Source organism: Carassius gibelio, chromosome A23 (genome assembly GCF_023724105.1).
Source record: "Carassius gibelio isolate Cgi1373 ecotype wild population from Czech Republic chromosome A23, carGib1.2-hapl.c, whole genome shotgun sequence".
NCBI classification, from domain to species: domain Eukaryota; kingdom Metazoa; phylum Chordata; class Actinopteri; order Cypriniformes; family Cyprinidae; genus Carassius; species Carassius gibelio.
The window spans coordinates 1,720,771-1,737,932 of NC_068393.1; the positions used below are offsets into that span (position 1 = coordinate 1,720,771).

Here is a 17,162-nt window from a genome sequence, read left to right on the forward strand (position 1 = left end):
GGTAGTGGGGGACTGCGTTCGCGCTCTCCCCTGAAATTGTTGGTGAAACAAAGCAGAAGAGGTTTTTACAGTTTTTTATTTATTTTCCTTTCAGAATGGGGAGTTCTGTCACATGCGAGATATGTGTTGTGCGCCTGTGAAACAAAGTCACTTGCGCTCTTGAAAAATCGGACCCTGGTGGGTAGTTTAGTTCGAACATAGCGCAGACCTTACTTTGAAAGTAGATTGGACTGACTGCAGCCTAGCTGTAACTGTCTCCATGTTGTTTGGTTGTCCTTTTTTTCGATTCGTATTAATTTTGTTGTCGCTTACAGTGACACCTAGTGGCCTGTCGCCGCGCCCTTTTTCACCTGGCCTTGGACTGAGCCCCTGCACAGGTGTGCCGATTTGGGTGAAGGGATCTCACTCCTTCCTGGAGTTATAGCCATTCGAGCCACCTCGGACACGCCACCTTAGCACGCTTTGAGGTCCCCTCGCCAAGGTGAATGGAAATTTCCTATTTTTTTGGATGATTATTGACAGTCAGACTCCAGAGAAGCTTTCTGTGCTGATTTGGGTGGGACTGGGCCAAATACCTGGCGCCAGGTTGCAAAAGAAGGTTTTCGACAAACTCCAAAATACCCGAAAATTTCGTCGAGCGACGGGCCAATCTGAGACCTGCGTCTCGTTCGGCTCGAGCCAACGATTCCGGTGACATAAGGCACGTGGCTCTGCGACCAACCGTTTGGGAGTTACGAGCGATGCCGTACTTTCCGTCGCTGCAGTTCCACCGTCAGGCCGATCGGGACAAGGCCCGGTGACGTTGCAGACAGGGGAGGGTACTACCATCCCGCAGTGTTGCAGGTGTTTTCATCTTTGTTTGATTGTCCATTTACATTACATTTTCCCTATTTTTCAGCTTACGGCGCCACCTAGTGGCCTGTCGCCGCGTCCCTTTTCACCTGGCCTCGGACTGAGCCCCTGCACAGGTGTGCCGATTTGGGTGAAGGGATCTCACTCCTTCCTGGAGTTATAGCCATTCGAGCCACCTCGGACACGCCACCTTAGCACGTTTTGAGGTCCCCTCGCCAAGGTGAATGGAAATTTCCTCTATTTTTGGATGATTATTGACACTCAGACTCCAGAGAAGCTTTCTGTGCTGATTTGGGTGGGACTGGGCCAAATACCTGGCGCCAGGTTGCAAAAGAAGGTTTTCGACAAAATACCCGAAAATACCCGAAAATTTCGTCAGAGCGACGGGCCAATCTGAGACCTGCGTCTCGTTCGGCTCGAGCCAAGGATTCCGGTGACATAAGGCACGTGGCTCTGCGACCAACCGTTTGGGAGTTACGAGCGATGCCGTACTTTCCGTCGCTGCAGTTCCACCGTCAGGCCGATCGGGACAAGGCCCGGTGACGTTGCAGACAGGGGAGGGTACTACCATCCCGCAGTGTTGCAGGTGTTTTCATCTTTGTTTGATTGTCCATTTACATTACATTTTCCCTATTTTTCAGCTTACGGCGCCACCTAGTGGCCTGTCGCCGCGTCCCTTTTCACCTGGCCTCGGACTGAGCCCCTGCACAGGTGTGCCGATTTGGGTGAAGGGATCTCACTCCTTCCTGGAGTTATAGCCATTCGAGCCACCTCGGACACGCCACCTTAGCACGTTTTGAGGTCCCCTCGCCAAGGTGAATGGAAATTTCCTCTATTTTTGGATGATTATTGACACTCAGACTCCAGAGAAGCTTTCTGTGCTGATTTGGGTGGGACTGGGCCAAATACCTGGCGCCAGGTTGCAAAAGAAGGTTTTCGACAAAATCCAAAATACCCGAAAATTTCGTCAGAGCGACGGGCCAATCTGAGACCTGCGTCTCGTTCGGCTCGAGCCAAGGATTCCGGTGACATAAGGCACGTGGCTCTGCGACCAACCGTTTGGGAGTTACGAGCCATGCCGTACTTTCCGTCAGGCCGATCGGGACGAGGCCCGGTGACGTTGTAGACAGGGGAGGGTACTACCCAGATAGCACACTTACGTCTGCAAGATGTCTGTTAAAGAAATGTTGATCTGGAAAGCATCTGCCATCTACAAACGTCTGACATACGCCTTTCAGATGTCAGTTTTATATACCTTCTAAATCATAAACATCTAAAAGACATCTAATTGACATCTATCTGACATCTAAAAGGCAGTGTTGGGGAGTAACTAGTTACATGTAACAGCATTACGTAATTTAATTACAAAATGAATGTAACTGTAATTAGTTACAGTTACGAAGAAAAAATTAGTAATTAAATTAAAGTTACTTATGAAATTTTTAACGATTACAAAGGCAATTACATTTGAATATTTACACACATCCACATACAGATTTCACTGATTTCTTTCCCAAATTGCACTGACTGTTCTGAGACATACGCCCTAATAATTTCCAGAATTTTAACAGAATTTTTTGTTTTTCCCAGTCCGCCCTTCCTGTAAATTAATGGCAAAAACATGCAGTTTCATTTAATACAAATAGGCCTACTGAAGCTTGCAGTGTTGTCAGCCTCTGCCGCCTCAATATAGGAGTACATGAGCACATAAACATCATTTCTAGAACTGCTCTGTGTCACGTCATGCATTTTACCTATCATATCATATACAAAGAGACAGCAGTTTAAAAAAACACCAATGTTTCAGGAGTTTATTATACAGGAATGACACATGCTTATTAGATAACTGTATTTGAGTTGATGTATATGTTTTTATTTATTATTATTTAATTTTCACAAATTTAGAAAAGTAATCTAAAAGTACTCAAAAGTAATTAGTTACATTACTTTAATAAAGTAATTGAAAAAGTTATACTACTATAACATTTTAAACAGGGTAACTTGTAATCTGTAACCTATTACATTTCCAAAGTAACCTTCCAAACACTGCTAAAAGGAGACGTCCAATAGACGTATTGCAGATGAGCAAACAGCCTTAAAACTACATCTTGCAGATGTAAATTCATATGTCAAATAGACGTCTCCTAGATGTATGTGTGCTATCAGGGTACCATCCCCCAGCATTTTTAGGTCTCCCAAAACTTACCAAAGCCGAGATGGGCATCGCCGTGTCCGGCTTCCTCCCTGCTGCGTCTTAGCAGCATCGCTTCTCGGCCTTTTGGCTAAGATCAAGTGTAGTATCTGTTCTTATCAGTTTAATATCTGATACGTCCCCCATCCGGGGACTACATATTAAATGGATTTTTAGATCACGGAGCTGGAGCCGGGGCTTGCTCCGTCCACTCCATGCATCGGCCTGGTATTGTAGTGTCTCCAGGAACGGTGTGCTTTCCCTTTTTGGGGATTGCCATTTATTGTGTCGAATAGCAGAACAAGGAATGAGAGCTGCCAATGCAGATGCTGTGGTTTATTGCAAACTTTTTTCCTGATGTGTCCACCTGGGGTCTTGGACTCTTCCACTAACGATGCACCCACCTGAGGTCTTGAAGTCTTTCACAGACGAGGTGACGCATCGAATCAGGTGTGTTTGTTTAAAGAGAGTCATCTAAAACTGGCGTTGGGAAGCACCGGCCCATGAGCTTGGCAGTTTCCAGGCCAGTAACGGAAGGCACCCGTCCTTCCTTTCCTGGAGGGGGGGCGGAGGGCTAACCGTTGGTGAGGATGGTAGAGATGCAAATCACACCTCTGGCTGACCGCCTGGGCCTTCATACTTACCTGGCAGGGGAGACACCATGATCAAGAAGGCGGTTCACCCAGGGCGAGGCTTGTCCATTGCACTCCGGCCATGCTGACCCCTGCGAATTCCCCAAATGCGGGAATCTCGACTGCATAATTTATGGTAGTGGGGGACTGCGTTCGCGCTCTCCCCTGAAATTGTTGGTGAAACAAAGCAGAAGAGGTTTTTACAGTTTTTTATTTATTTTCCTTTCAGAATGGGGAGTTCTGTCACATGCGAGATATGTGTTGTGCGCCTGTGAAACAAAGTCACTTGCGCTCTTGAAAAATCGGACCCTGGTGGGTAGTTTAGTTCGAACATAGCGCAGACCTTACTTTGAAAGTAGATTGGACTGACTGCAGCCTAGCTGTAACTGTCTCCATGTTGTTTGGTTGTCCTTTTTTTCGATTCGTATTAATTTTGTTGTCGCTTACAGTGACACCTAGTGGCCTGTCGCCGCGCCCTTTTTCACCTGGCCTTGGACTGAGCCCCTGCACAGGTGTGCCGATTTGGGTGAAGGGATCTCACTCCTTCCTGGAGTTATAGCCATTCGAGCCACCTCGGACACGCCACCTTAGCACGCTTTGAGGTCCCCTCGCCAAGGTGAATGGAAATTTCCTATTTTTTTGGATGATTATTGACAGTCAGACTCCAGAGAAGCTTTCTGTGCTGATTTGGGTGGGACTGGGCCAAATACCTGGCGCCAGGTTGCAAAAGAAGGTTTTCGACAAAATCCAAAATACCCGAAAATTTCGTCGAGCGACGGGCCAATCTGAGACCTGCGTCTCGTTCGGCTCGAGCCAACGATTCCGGTGACATAAGGCACGTGGCTCTGCGACCAACCGTTTGGGAGTTACGAGCGATGCCGTACTTTCCGTCGCTGCAGTTCCACCGTCAGGCCGATCGGGACAAGGCCCGGTGACGTTGCAGACAGGGGAGGGTACTACCATCCCGCAGTGTTGCAGGTGTTTTCATCTTTGTTTGATTGTCCATTTACATTACATTTTCCCTATTTTTCAGCTTACGGCGCCACCTAGTGGCCTGTCGCCGCGTCCCTTTTCACCTGGCCTCGGACTGAGCCCCTGCACAGGTGTGCCGATTTGGGTGAAGGGATCTCACTCCTTCCTGGAGTTATAGCCATTCGAGCCACCTCGGACACGCCACCTTAGCACGTTTTGAGGTCCCCTCGCCAAGGTGAATGGAAATTTCCTCTATTTTTGGATGATTATTGACACTCAGACTCCAGAGAAGCTTTCTGTGCTGATTTGGGTGGGACTGGGCCAAATACCTGGCGCCAGGTTGCAAAAGAAGGTTTTCGACAAAATACCCGAAAATACCCGAAAATTTCGTCAGAGCGACGGGCCAATCTGAGACCTGCGTCTCGTTCGGCTCGAGCCAAGGATTCCGGTGACATAAGGCACGTGGCTCTGCGACCAACCGTTTGGGAGTTACGAGCGATGCCGTACTTTCCGTCGCTGCAGTTCCACCGTCAGGCCGATCGGGACAAGGCCCGGTGACGTTGCAGACAGGGGAGGGTACTACCATCCCGCAGTGTTGCAGGTGTTTTCATCTTTGTTTGATTGTCCATTTACATTACATTTTCCCTATTTTTCAGCTTACGGCGCCACCTAGTGGCCTGTCGCCGCGTCCCTTTTCACCTGGCCTCGGACTGAGCCCCTGCACAGGTGTGCCGATTTGGGTGAAGGGATCTCACTCCTTCCTGGAGTTATAGCCATTCGAGCCACCTCGGACACGCCACCTTAGCACGTTTTGAGGTCCCCTCGCCAAGGTGAATGGAAATTTCCTCTATTTTTGGATGATTATTGACACTCAGACTCCAGAGAAGCTTTCTGTGCTGATTTGGGTGGGACTGGGCCAAATACCTGGCGCCAGGTTGCAAAAGAAGGTTTTCGACAAAATCCAAAATACCCGAAAATTTCGTCAGAGCGACGGGCCAATCTGAGACCTGCGTCTCGTTCGGCTCGAGCCAAGGATTCCGGTGACATAAGGCACGTGGCTCTGCGACCAACCGTTTGGGAGTTACGAGCCATGCCGTACTTTCCGTCAGGCCGATCGGGACGAGGCCCGGTGACGTTGTAGACAGGGGAGGGTACTACCCAGATAGCACACTTACGTCTGCAAGATGTCTGTTAAAGAAATGTTGATCTGGAAAGCATCTGCCATCTACAAACGTCTGACATACGCCTTTCAGATGTCAGTTTTATATACCTTCTAAATCATAAACATCTAAAAGACATCTAATTGACATCTATCTGACATCTAAAAGGCAGTGTTGGGGAGTAACTAGTTACATGTAACAGCATTACGTAATTTAATTACAAAATGAATGTAACTGTAATTAGTTACAGTTACGAAGAAAAAATTAGTAATTAAATTAAAGTTACTTATGAAATTTTTAACGATTACAAAGGCAATTACATTTGAATATTTACACACATCCACATACAGATTTCACTGATTTCTTTCCCAAATTGCACTGACTGTTCTGAGACATACGCCCTAATAATTTCCAGAATTTTAACAGAATTTTTTGTTTTTCCCAGTCCGCCCTTCCTGTAAATTAATGGCAAAAACATGCAGTTTCATTTAATACAAATAGGCCTACTGAAGCTTGCAGTGTTGTCAGCCTCTGCCGCCTCAATATAGGAGTACATGAGCACATAAACATCATTTCTAGAACTGCTCTGTGTCACGTCATGCATTTTACCTATCATATCATATACAAAGAGACAGCAGTTTAAAAAAACACCAATGTTTCAGGAGTTTATTATACAGGAATGACACATGCTTATTAGATAACTGTATTTGAGTTGATGTATATGTTTTTATTTATTATTATTTAATTTTCACAAATTTAGAAAAGTAATCTAAAAGTACTCAAAAGTAATTAGTTACATTACTTTAATAAAGTAATTGAAAAAGTTATACTACTATAACATTTTAAACAGGGTAACTTGTAATCTGTAACCTATTACATTTCCAAAGTAACCTTCCAAACACTGCTAAAAGGAGACGTCCAATAGACGTATTGCAGATGAGCAAACAGCCTTAAAACTACATCTTGCAGATGTAAATTCATATGTCAAATAGACGTCTCCTAGATGTATGTGTGCTATCAGGGTACCATCCCCCAGCATTTTTAGGTCTCCCAAAACTTACCAAAGCCGAGATGGGCATCGCCGTGTCCGGCTTCCTCCCTGCTGCGTCTTAGCAGCATCGCTTCTCGGCCTTTTGGCTAAGATCAAGTGTTGGGCTTTTGATCTTTGGAGAAGAAAATATGGCGGGTACATCTGCGCCCTCGGTTCCAAGAGCGGGACTGAGAAACACGTTGCGTTTCCAATTGAAGGATCCAGCGATGGATATGATGGAAAGAGAAGTTTTTGCAAGGGTTGTTCTTCTGGACAAAATGAAGTTGAAAGTGGAAGACGTGTACTGTTTACAGACTAACAGACAAGAAAAGTGTTTCGACGTGACTGTGAATACTGGAGAGCTGTGCAAAGCAGTGCTGGAGAAGTTTGAAAGGATGGACAAGGTAGGCCTTGTGGGAAGATTTAATGTGATAAGTTTGGACAGGCCGAATTTTAGAGTCATCACAGTGCACATGTATAACCCATATGTCACAGATGAGGCCTTGGTGGCTTTTCTTGCGAAATTTGCTGAAGTTCTTACACCTGCGCGATATGTGAGAGACAGTGTGGGTTTATGGACTGGGAAAAGACAATTCCAAGTTCTTTTAAGAACTGAGAAGAATGGGTTGGAGGGGTTGATGCATCCTCCTGCACAGTTTAACATCGGGGCAGACAAAGGCTATCTGTTCTACTCCAGACAGCCTCCTTTTTGTAGGAGGTGTAGACGTTATGGGCATAATGATGGCGGGTGTGAAGAGCAAAGGTGTTTGCAGTGTGCCCAGCTGGGTCACATTGCAAAAGAGTGCACTGTTCCTAAGTCTTGTCACAGCTGTGGTTCATTAGACCACTTGATGAGAGATTGCAAAGGTGGCCGAAAGCAGTACAGAGAAGGAGTGAGAGGGGAAGAAGGCATGAAGGACAGACGGTTGGGGGAGGAAAGTCAAAAGAGGATCATCGAGCAACAGGTGACGGAGAAGGGGATGATAGAGCCTGGTGAGGAGATGGGAGCTGCTGGGATGGAAAGAGGCAAAGAAACAGAGGAAGTGGAAGATGTGATGGCGGCTTTCTTGGAGGCACTTAGTGGGGAACAGTTCAAAAGCCCCATGCAGTGCGCGGACGGAGTAGAAGAGGAGATGGAAGAGGAGAGTAAAAGTGACTCAGCTAATGCAAGGGAAAGCCAACTGGTCAGGAAAACTGAAAAGAGAAAGGGGAGACCAAGTAAGAAGAGGAAGCCTGAGACTGTTCTAAAGATGAGCTTTTCAGAGGAATCATCGTCTACTGACAGTCAAGATGGGCTTGAGATGGACAATGCAAGGCCCTTATTCCAGCTGACAGAGGAAATGGTTGGTAGGGGGAATGAAGAGCGGGAAGAGGAGTCATATGGCCTCAAGTCAACACCTGTAAGGTGGGCAGATTTAGGAGTGAGTGAGAGTGAGGCCACAAGCCTGGAAGGACAAGAAATGGGAGGGACATTAAAGAACGAATAAGGCTGTCTACTGAGGAGCTGACAGTGGGGACGATAAATGTAAGGGGTATAAGAGATGCTGTGAAACGGAGAGCTGTGTTTTCTTTTTTGCATAATTGTAAGTGTAATATTTATTTTTTGCAAGAAGTTCATTTAAAAGGCTCTGAAGATGCAAGGAAATTTACCGAAGAGTGGGGTAGGGGAGGTGCATTATGGAGTGTGGGAGGGGTTTTTTCTTCAGGGGTGGGGATATTGTTTTGGGATCAGGGAATAGAGGTTGAGAATCATTTTACAGTTTCTCAAGGGAGCGTGGCTGGGGCAGATGTGAAGTGGAGAGGGGGTGAATACCGATTACTTTCAGTGTATGCTCCTCAGACAGCAGAGGAGAGGAAAGAAATTTTTGATATGTTGTTAACAGTTTGTGCCACCAATAAACAAATTATAATGGGGGGGGATTTCAATATACAGCTAGGGGATAAAGGGGATAGTAGTCTGCAGGTGTTGGAGGGGATCCTGCAAGGGCATGATTTGGTGGACGGAGGGCAGAGGGTTAATCCTAAAGCATGTATGGCAACATGGAGAAACTCCAGAGGGGTGGAGAAAAGGTTAGATTATGTATTTTTCTCAAGGAATATTGTTGTGGAGAAGGGGGGGAGGAAGGGAAAGTTGCGTTTATGCTTTGGTTAATAATGAGTTTGGTGAAGAAAGGGATATGGGAGGAAAGACAAGAGTGGATTAGAGGAAAGGGCAGGAGGTCAGCAGAAGGGATAGTACAGGGAGTGGAGGCTGAATTAAGGGGAAGGATTAAGTGGGATGTACAAAGGTGGGGGAAACATGCAGCCAAGGAAAGGTGGAAAGATTTAGTTGAACTGTATTATGATAAATGTTACTGAATGTGAAATGAGGTATAATTATGATTTAAATGTGGAAAAATGAATGTAATGTTGAAAGTATAATAAAAAAAAAAAAAAAAAAATAAAAAAAAATAAAAAAATCTGTTCTTATCAGTTTAATATCTGATACGTCCCCCATCCGGGGACTACATATTAAATGGATTTTTAGATCACGGAGCTGGAGCCGGGGCTTGCTCCGTCCACTCCATGCATCGGCCTGGTATTGCAGTGTCTCCAGGAACGGTGTGCTTTCCCTTTTTGGGGATTGCCATTTATTGTGTCGAATAGCAGAACAAGGAATGAGAGCTGCCATTGCAGATGCTGTGGTTTATTGCAAACTTTTTTCCTGATGTGTCCACCTGGGGTCTTGGACTCTTCCACTAACGATGCACCCACCTGAGGTCTTGAAGTCTTTCACAGACGAGGTGACGCATCGAATCAGGTGTGTTTGTTTAAAGAGAGTCATCTAAAACTGGCGTTGGGAAGCACCGGCCCATGAGCTTGGCAGTTTCCAGGCCAGTAACGGAAGGCACCCGTCCTTCCTTTCCCGGAGGGGGGGCGGAGGGCTAACCGTTGGTGAGGATGGTAGAGATGCAAATCAGACCTCTGGCTGACCGCCTGGGCCTTCATACTTACCTGGCAGGGGAGACACCATGATCAAGAAGGCGGTTCACCCAGGGCGAGGCTTGTCCATTGCACTCCGGCCATGCTGACCCCTGCGAATTCCCCAAATGCGGGAATCTCGACTGCATAATTTATGGTAGTGGGGGACTGCGTTCGCGCTCTCCCCTGAAATTGTTGGTGAAACAAAGCAGAAGAGGTTTTTACAGTTTTTTATTTATTTTCCTTTCAGAATGGGGAGTTCTGTCACATGCGAGATATGTGTTGTGCGCCTGTGAAACAAAGTCACTTGCGCTCTTGAAAAATCGGACCCTGGTGGGTAGTTTAGTTCGAACATAGCGCAGACCTTACTTTGAAAGTAGATTGGACTGACTGCAGCCTAGCTGTAACTGTCTCCATGTTGTTTGGTTGTCCTTTTTTTCGATTCGTATTAATTTTGTTGTCGCTTACAGCGACACCTAGTGGCCTGTCGCCGCGCCCTTTTTCACCTGGCCTCGGACTGAGCCCCTGCACAGGTGTGCCGATTTGGGTGAATGGATCTCACTCCTTCCTGGAGTTATAGCCATTCGAGCCACCTCGGACACGCCACCTTAGCACGCTTTGAGGTCCCCTCGCCAAGGTGAATGGAAATTTCCTATTTTTTTGGATGATTATTGACAGTCAGACTCCAGAGAAGCTTTCTGTGCTGATTTGGGTGGGACTGGGCCAAATACCTGGCGCCAGGTTGCAAAAGAAGGTTTTCGACAAAATCCAAAATACCCGAAAATTTTGTCAGAGCGACGGGCCAATCTGAGACCTGCGTCTCGTTCGGCTCGAGCCAAGGATTCCGGTGACATAAGGCACGTGGCTCTGCGACCAACCGTTTGGGAGTTACGAGCGATGCCGTACTTTCCGTCGCTGCAGTTCCACCGTCAGGCCGATCGGGACAAGGCCCGGTGACGTTGCAGACAGGGGAGGGTACTACCATCCCGCAGTGTTGCAGGTGTTTTCATCTTTGTTTGATTGTCCATTTACATTACATTTTCCCTATTTTTCAGCTTACGGCGCCACCTAGTGGCCTGTCGCCGCGTCCCTTTTCACCTGGCCTCGGACTGAGCCCCTGCACAGGTGTGCCGATTTGGGTGAAGGGATCTCACTCCTTCCTGGAGTTATAGCCATTCGAGCCACCTCGGACACGCCACCTTAGCACGTTTTGAGGTCCCCTCGCCAAGGTGAATGGAAATTTCCTCTATTTTTGGATGATTATTGACACTCAGACTCCAGAGAAGCTTTCTGTGCTGATTTGGGTGGGACTGGGCCAAATACCTGGCGCCAGGTTGCAAAAGAAGGTTTTCGACAAAATCCAAAATACCCGAAAATTTCGTCAGAGCGACGGGCCAATCTGAGACCTGCGTCTCGTTCGGCTCGAGCCAAGGATTCCGGTGACATAAGGCACGTGGCTCTGCGACCAACCGTTTGGGAGTTACAAGCCATGCCGTACTTTCCGTCAGGCCGATCGGGACGAGGCCCGGTGACGTTGTAGACAGGGGAGGGTACTACCCAGATAGCACACTTACGTCTGCAAGATGTCTGTTAAAGAAATGTTGATCTGGAAAGCATCTGCCATCTACAAACGTCTGACATACGCCTTTCAGATGTCAGTTTTATATACCTTCTAAATCATAAACATCTAAAAGACATCTAATTGACATCTATCTGACATCTAAAAGGCAGTGTTGGGGAGTAACTAGTTACATGTAACAGCATTACGTAATTTAATTACAAAATGAATGTAACTGTAATTAGTTACAGTTACGAATAAAAAATTAGTAATTAAATTAAAGTTACTTATGAAATTTTTAACGATTACAAAGGCAATTACATTTGAATATTTACACACATCCACATACAGATTTCACTGATTTCTTTCCCAAATTGCACTGACTGTTCTGAGACATACGCCCTAATAATTTCCAGAATTTTAACAGAATTTTTTGTTTTTCCCAGTCCGCCCTTCCTGTAAATTAATGGCAAAAACATGCAGTTTCATTTAATACAAATAGGCCTACTGAAGCTTGCAGTGTTGTCAGCCTCTGCCGCCTCAATATAGGAGTACATGAGCACATAAACATCATTTCTAGAACTGCTCTGTGTCACGTCATGCATTTTACCTATCATATCATATACAAAGAGACAGCAGTTTAAAAAAACACCAATGTTTCAGGAGTTTATTATACAGGAATGACACATGCTTATTAGATAACTGTATTTGAGTTGATGTATATGTTTTTATTTATTATTATTTCATTTTCACAAATTTAGAAAAGTAATCTAAAAGTACTCAAAAGTAATTAGTTACATTACTTTAATAAAGTAATTGAAAAAGTTATACTACTATAACATTTTAAACAGGGTAACTTGTAATCTGTAACCTATTACATTTCCAAAGTAACCTTCCAAACACTGCTAAAAGGAGACGTCCAATAGACGTATTGCAGATGAGCAAACAGCCTTAAAACTACATCTTGCAGATGTAAATTCATATGTCAAATAGACGTCTCCTAGATGTATGTGTGCTATCAGGGTACCATCCCCCAGCGTTTTTAGGTCTCCCAAAACTTACCAAAGCCGAGATGGGCATCGCCGTGTCCGGCTTCCTCCCTGCTGCGTCTTAGCAGCATCGCTTCTCGGCCTTTTGGCTAAGATCAAGTGTTGGGCTTTTGATCTTTGGAGAAGAAAATATGGCGGGTACATCTGCGCCCTCGGTTCCAAGAGCGGGACTGAGAAACACGTTGCGTTTCCAATTGAAGGATCCAGCGATGGATATGATGGAAAGAGAAGTTTTTGCAAGGGTTGTTCTTCTGGACAAAATGAAGTTGAAAGTGGAAGACGTGTACTGTTTACAGACTAACAGACAAGAAAAGTGTTTCGACGTGACTGTGAATACTGGAGAGCTGTGCAAAGCAGTGCTGGAGAAGTTTGAAAGGATGGACAAGGTAGGCCTTGTGGGAAGATTTAATGTGATAAGTTTGGACAGGCCGAATTTTAGAGTCATCACAGTGCACATGTATAACCCATATGTCACAGATGAGGCCTTGGTGGCTTTTCTTGCGAAATTTGCTGAAGTTCTTACACCTGCGCGATATGTGAGAGACAGTGTGGGTTTATGGACTGGGAAAAGACAATTCCAAGTTCTTTTAAGAACTGAGAAGAATGGGTTGGAGGGGTTGATGCATCCTCCTGCACAGTTTAACATCGGGGCAGACAAAGGCTATCTGTTCTACTCCAGACAGCCTCCTTTTTGTAGGAGGTGTAGACGTTATGGGCATAATGATGGCGGGTGTGAAGAGCAAAGGTGTTTGCAGTGTGCCCAGCTGGGTCACATTGCAAAAGAGTGCACTGTTCCTAAGTCTTGTCACAGCTGTGGTTCATTAGACCACTTGATGAGAGATTGCAAAGGTGGCCGAAAGCATTACAGAGAAGGAGTGAGAGGGGAGGAAGGCATGAAGGACAGACGGTTGGGGGAGGAAAGTCAAAAGAGGATCATCGAGCAACAGGTGACGGAGAAGGGGATGATAGAGCCTGGTGAGGAGATGGGAGCTGCTGGGATGGAAAGAGGCAAAGAAACAGAGGAAGTGGAAGATGTGATGGCGGCTTTCTTGGAGGCACTTAGTGGGGAACAGTTCAAAAGCCCCATGCAATGCGCGGACGGAGTAGAAGAGGAGATGGAAGAGGAGAGTAAAAGTGACTCAGCTAATGCAAGGGAAAGCCAACTGGTCAGGAAAACTGAAAAGAGAAAGGGGAGACCAAGTAAGAAGAGGAAGCCTGAGACTGTTCTAAAGATGAGCTTTTCAGAGGAATCATCGTCTACTGACAGTCAAGATGGGCTTGAGATGGACAATGCAAGGCCCTTATTCCAGCTGACAGAGGAAATGGTTGGTAGGGGGAATGAAGAGCGGGAAGAGGAGTCATATGGCCTCAAGTCAACACCGGTAAGGTGGGCAGATTTAGGAGTGAGTGAGAGTGAGGCCACAAGCCTGGAAGGACAAGAAATGGGAGGGACATTAAAGAACGAATAAGGCTGTCTACTGAGGAGCTGACAGTGGGGACGATAAATGTAAGGGGTATAAGAGATGCTGTGAAACGGAGAGCTGTGTTTTCTTTTTTGCATAATTGTAAGTGTAATATTTATTTTTTGCAAAAAGTTCATTTAAAAGGCTCTGAAGATGCAAGGAAATTTACCGAAGAGTGGGGTAGGGGAGGTGCATTATGGAGTGTGGGAGGGGTTTTTTCTTCAGGGGTGGGGATATTGTTTTGGGATCAGGGAATAGAGGTTGAGAATCATTTTACAGTTTCTCAAGGGAGGGTGGCTGGGGCAGATGTGAAGTGGAGAGGGGGTGAATACCGATTACTTTCAGTGTATGCTCCTCAGACAGCAGAGGAGAGGAAAGAAATTTTTGATATGTTGTTAACAGTTTGTGCCACCAATAAACAAATTATAATGGGGGGGGATTTCAATATACAGCTAGGGGATAAAGGGGATAGTAGTCTGCAGGTGTTGGAGGGGATCCTGCAAGGGCATGATTTGGTGGACGGAGGGCAGAGGGTTAATCCTAAAGCATGTATGGCAACATGGAGAAACTCCAGAGGGGTGGAGAAAAGGTTAGATTATGTATTTTTCTCAAGGAATATTGTTGTGGAGAAGGGGGGGAGGAAGGGAAAGTTGCGTTTATGCTTTGGTTAATAATGAGTTTGGTGAAGAAAGGGATATGGGAGGAAAGACAAGAGTGGATTAGAGGAAAGGGCAGGAGGTCAGCAGAAGGGATAGTACAGGGAGTGGAGGCTGAATTAAGGGGAAGGATTAAGTGGGATGTACAAAGGTGGGGGAAACATGCAGCCAAGGAAAGGTGGAAAGATTTAGTTGAACTGTATTATGATAAATGTTACTGAATGTGAAATGAGGTATAATTATGATTTAAATGTGGAAAAATGAATGTAATGTTGAAAGTATAATAAAAAAAAAAAAAAAAAAAAAAAAAAAAAAAAATCTGTTCTTATCAGTTTAATATCTGATACGTCCCCCATCCGGGGACTACATATTAAATGGATTTTTAGATCACGGAGCTGGAGCCGGGGCTTGCTCCGTCCACTCCATGCATCGGCCTGGTATTGCAGTGTCTCCAGGAACGGTGTGCTTTCCCTTTTTGGGGATTGCCATTTATTGTGTCGAATAGCAGAACAAGGAATGAGAGCTGCCATTGCAGATGCTGTGGTTTATTGCAAACTTTTTTCCTGATGTGTCCACCTGGGGTCTTGGACTCTTCCACTAACGATGCACCCACCTGAGGTCTTGAAGTCTTTCACAGACGAGGTGACGCATCGAATCAGGTGTGTTTGTTTAAAGAGAGTCATCTAAAACTGGCGTTGGGAAGCACCGGCCCATGAGCTTGGCAGTTTCCAGGCCAGTAACGGAAGGCACCCGTCCTTCCTTTCCCGGAGGGGGGGCGGAGGGCTAACCGTTGGTGAGGATGGTAGAGATGCAAATCAGACCTCTGGCTGACCGCCTGGGCCTTCATACTTACCTGGCAGGGGAGACACCATGATCAAGAAGGCGGTTCACCCAGGGCGAGGCTTGTCCATTGCACTCCGGCCATGCTGACCCCTGCGAATTCCCCAAATGCGGGAATCTCGACTGCATAATTTATGGTAGTGGGGGACTGCGTTCGCGCTCTCCCCTGAAATTGTTGGTGAAACAAAGCAGAAGAGGTTTTTACAGTTTTTTATTTATTTTCCTTTCAGAATGGGGAGTTCTGTCACATGCGAGATATGTGTTGTGCGCCTGTGAAACAAAGTCACTTGCGCTCTTGAAAAATCGGACCCTGGTGGGTAGTTTAGTTCGAACATAGCGCAGACCTTACTTTGAAAGTAGATTGGACTGACTGCAGCCTAGCTGTAACTGTCTCCATGTTGTTTGGTTGTCCTTTTTTTCGATTCGTATTAATTTTGTTGTCGCTTACAGCGACACCTAGTGGCCTGTCGCCGCGCCCTTTTTCACCTGGCCTCGGACTGAGCCCCTGCACAGGTGTGCCGATTTGGGTGAAGGGATCTCACTCCTTCCTGGAGTTATAGCCATTCGAGCCACCTCGGACACGCCACCTTAGCACGCTTTGAGGTCCCCTCGCCAAGGTGAATGGAAATTTCCTATTTTTTTGGATGATTATTGACAGTCAGACTCCAGAGAAGCTTTCTGTGCTGATTTGGGTGGGACTGGGCCAAATACCTGGCGCCAGGTTGCAAAAGAAGGTTTTCGACAAAATCCAAAATACCCGAAAATTTTGTCAGAGCGACGGGCCAATCTGAGACCTGCGTCTCGTTCGGCTCGAGCCAAGGATTCCGGTGACATAAGGCACGTGGCTCTGCGACCAACCGTTTGGGAGTTACGAGCGATGCCGTACTTTCCGTCGCTGCAGTTCCACCGTCAGGCCGATCGGGACAAGGCCCGGTGACGTTGCAGACAGGGGAGGGTACTACCATCCCGCAGTGTTGCAGGTGTTTTCATCTTTGTTTGATTGTCCATTTACATTACATTTTCCCTATTTTTCAGCTTACGGCGCCACCTAGTGGCCTGTCGCCGCGTCCCTTTTCACCTGGCCTCGGACTGAGCCCCTGCACAGGTGTGCCGATTTGGGTGAAGGGATCTCACTCCTTCCTGGAGTTATAGCCATTCGAGCCACCTCGGACACGCCACCTTAGCACGTTTTGAGGTCCCCTCGCCAAGGTGAATGGAAATTTCCTCTATTTTTGGATGATTATTGACACTCAGACTCCAGAGAAGCTTTCTGTGCTGATTTGGGTGGGACTGGGCCAAATACCTGGCGCCAGGTTGCAAAAGAAGGTTTTCGACAAAATCCAAAATACCCGAAAATTTCGTCAGAGCGACGGGCCAATCTGAGACCTGCGTCTCGTTCGGCTCGAGCCAAGGATTCCGGTGACATAAGGCACGTGGCTCTGCGACCAACCGTTTGGGAGTTACGAGCCATGCCGTACTTTCCGTCAGGCCGATCGGGACGAGGCCCGGTGACGTTGTAGACAGGGGAGGGTACTACCCAGATAGCACACTTACGTCTGCAAGATGTCTGTTAAAGAAATGTTGATCTGGAAAGCATCTGCCATCTACAAACGTCTGACATACGCCTTTCAGATGTCAGTTTTATATACCTTCTAAATCATAAACATCTAAAAGACATCTAATTGACATCTATCTGACATCTAAAAGGCAGTGTTGGGGAGTAACTAGTTACATGTAACAGCATTACGTAATTTAATTACAAAATGAATGTAACTGTAATTAGTTACAGTTACGAAGA

At 46.2% G+C, this 17,162-nt stretch overlaps 5 non-coding genes and 1 pseudogene across 5 annotated transcripts; all 6 read left to right on the forward strand.

Annotated features, from left to right (window-relative positions):
* The first annotated feature begins 3,114 nt into the window (after positions 1–3,114).
* Positions 3,115–3,305, forward strand: LOC127945559 (U2 spliceosomal RNA). The gene has a single exon (XR_008150889.1). It is a non-coding gene; the product is annotated as a U2 spliceosomal RNA (small nuclear RNA).
* A 374-nt stretch (positions 3,306–3,679) lies between these two features.
* On the forward strand, positions 3,680–3,843 carry LOC127945321 (U1 spliceosomal RNA). Its single transcript, XR_008150658.1, has one exon. It is a non-coding gene; the product is annotated as a U1 spliceosomal RNA (small nuclear RNA).
* A 5,434-nt stretch (positions 3,844–9,277) lies between these two features.
* On the forward strand, positions 9,278–9,449 carry LOC127945640 (uncharacterized; annotated as a pseudogene).
* A 374-nt stretch (positions 9,450–9,823) lies between these two features.
* On the forward strand, positions 9,824–9,987 carry LOC127945322 (U1 spliceosomal RNA). Its single transcript, XR_008150659.1, has one exon. It is a non-coding gene; the product is annotated as a U1 spliceosomal RNA (small nuclear RNA).
* Positions 9,988–14,799: 4,812 nt separating this feature from the next.
* LOC127945650 (U2 spliceosomal RNA) lies at positions 14,800–14,995 on the forward strand. The gene has a single exon (XR_008150929.1). It is a non-coding gene; the product is annotated as a U2 spliceosomal RNA (small nuclear RNA).
* A 374-nt stretch (positions 14,996–15,369) lies between these two features.
* Positions 15,370–15,533, forward strand: LOC127945323 (U1 spliceosomal RNA). The gene has a single exon (XR_008150660.1). It is a non-coding gene; the product is annotated as a U1 spliceosomal RNA (small nuclear RNA).
* Positions 15,534–17,162: the final 1,629 nt, after the last annotated feature.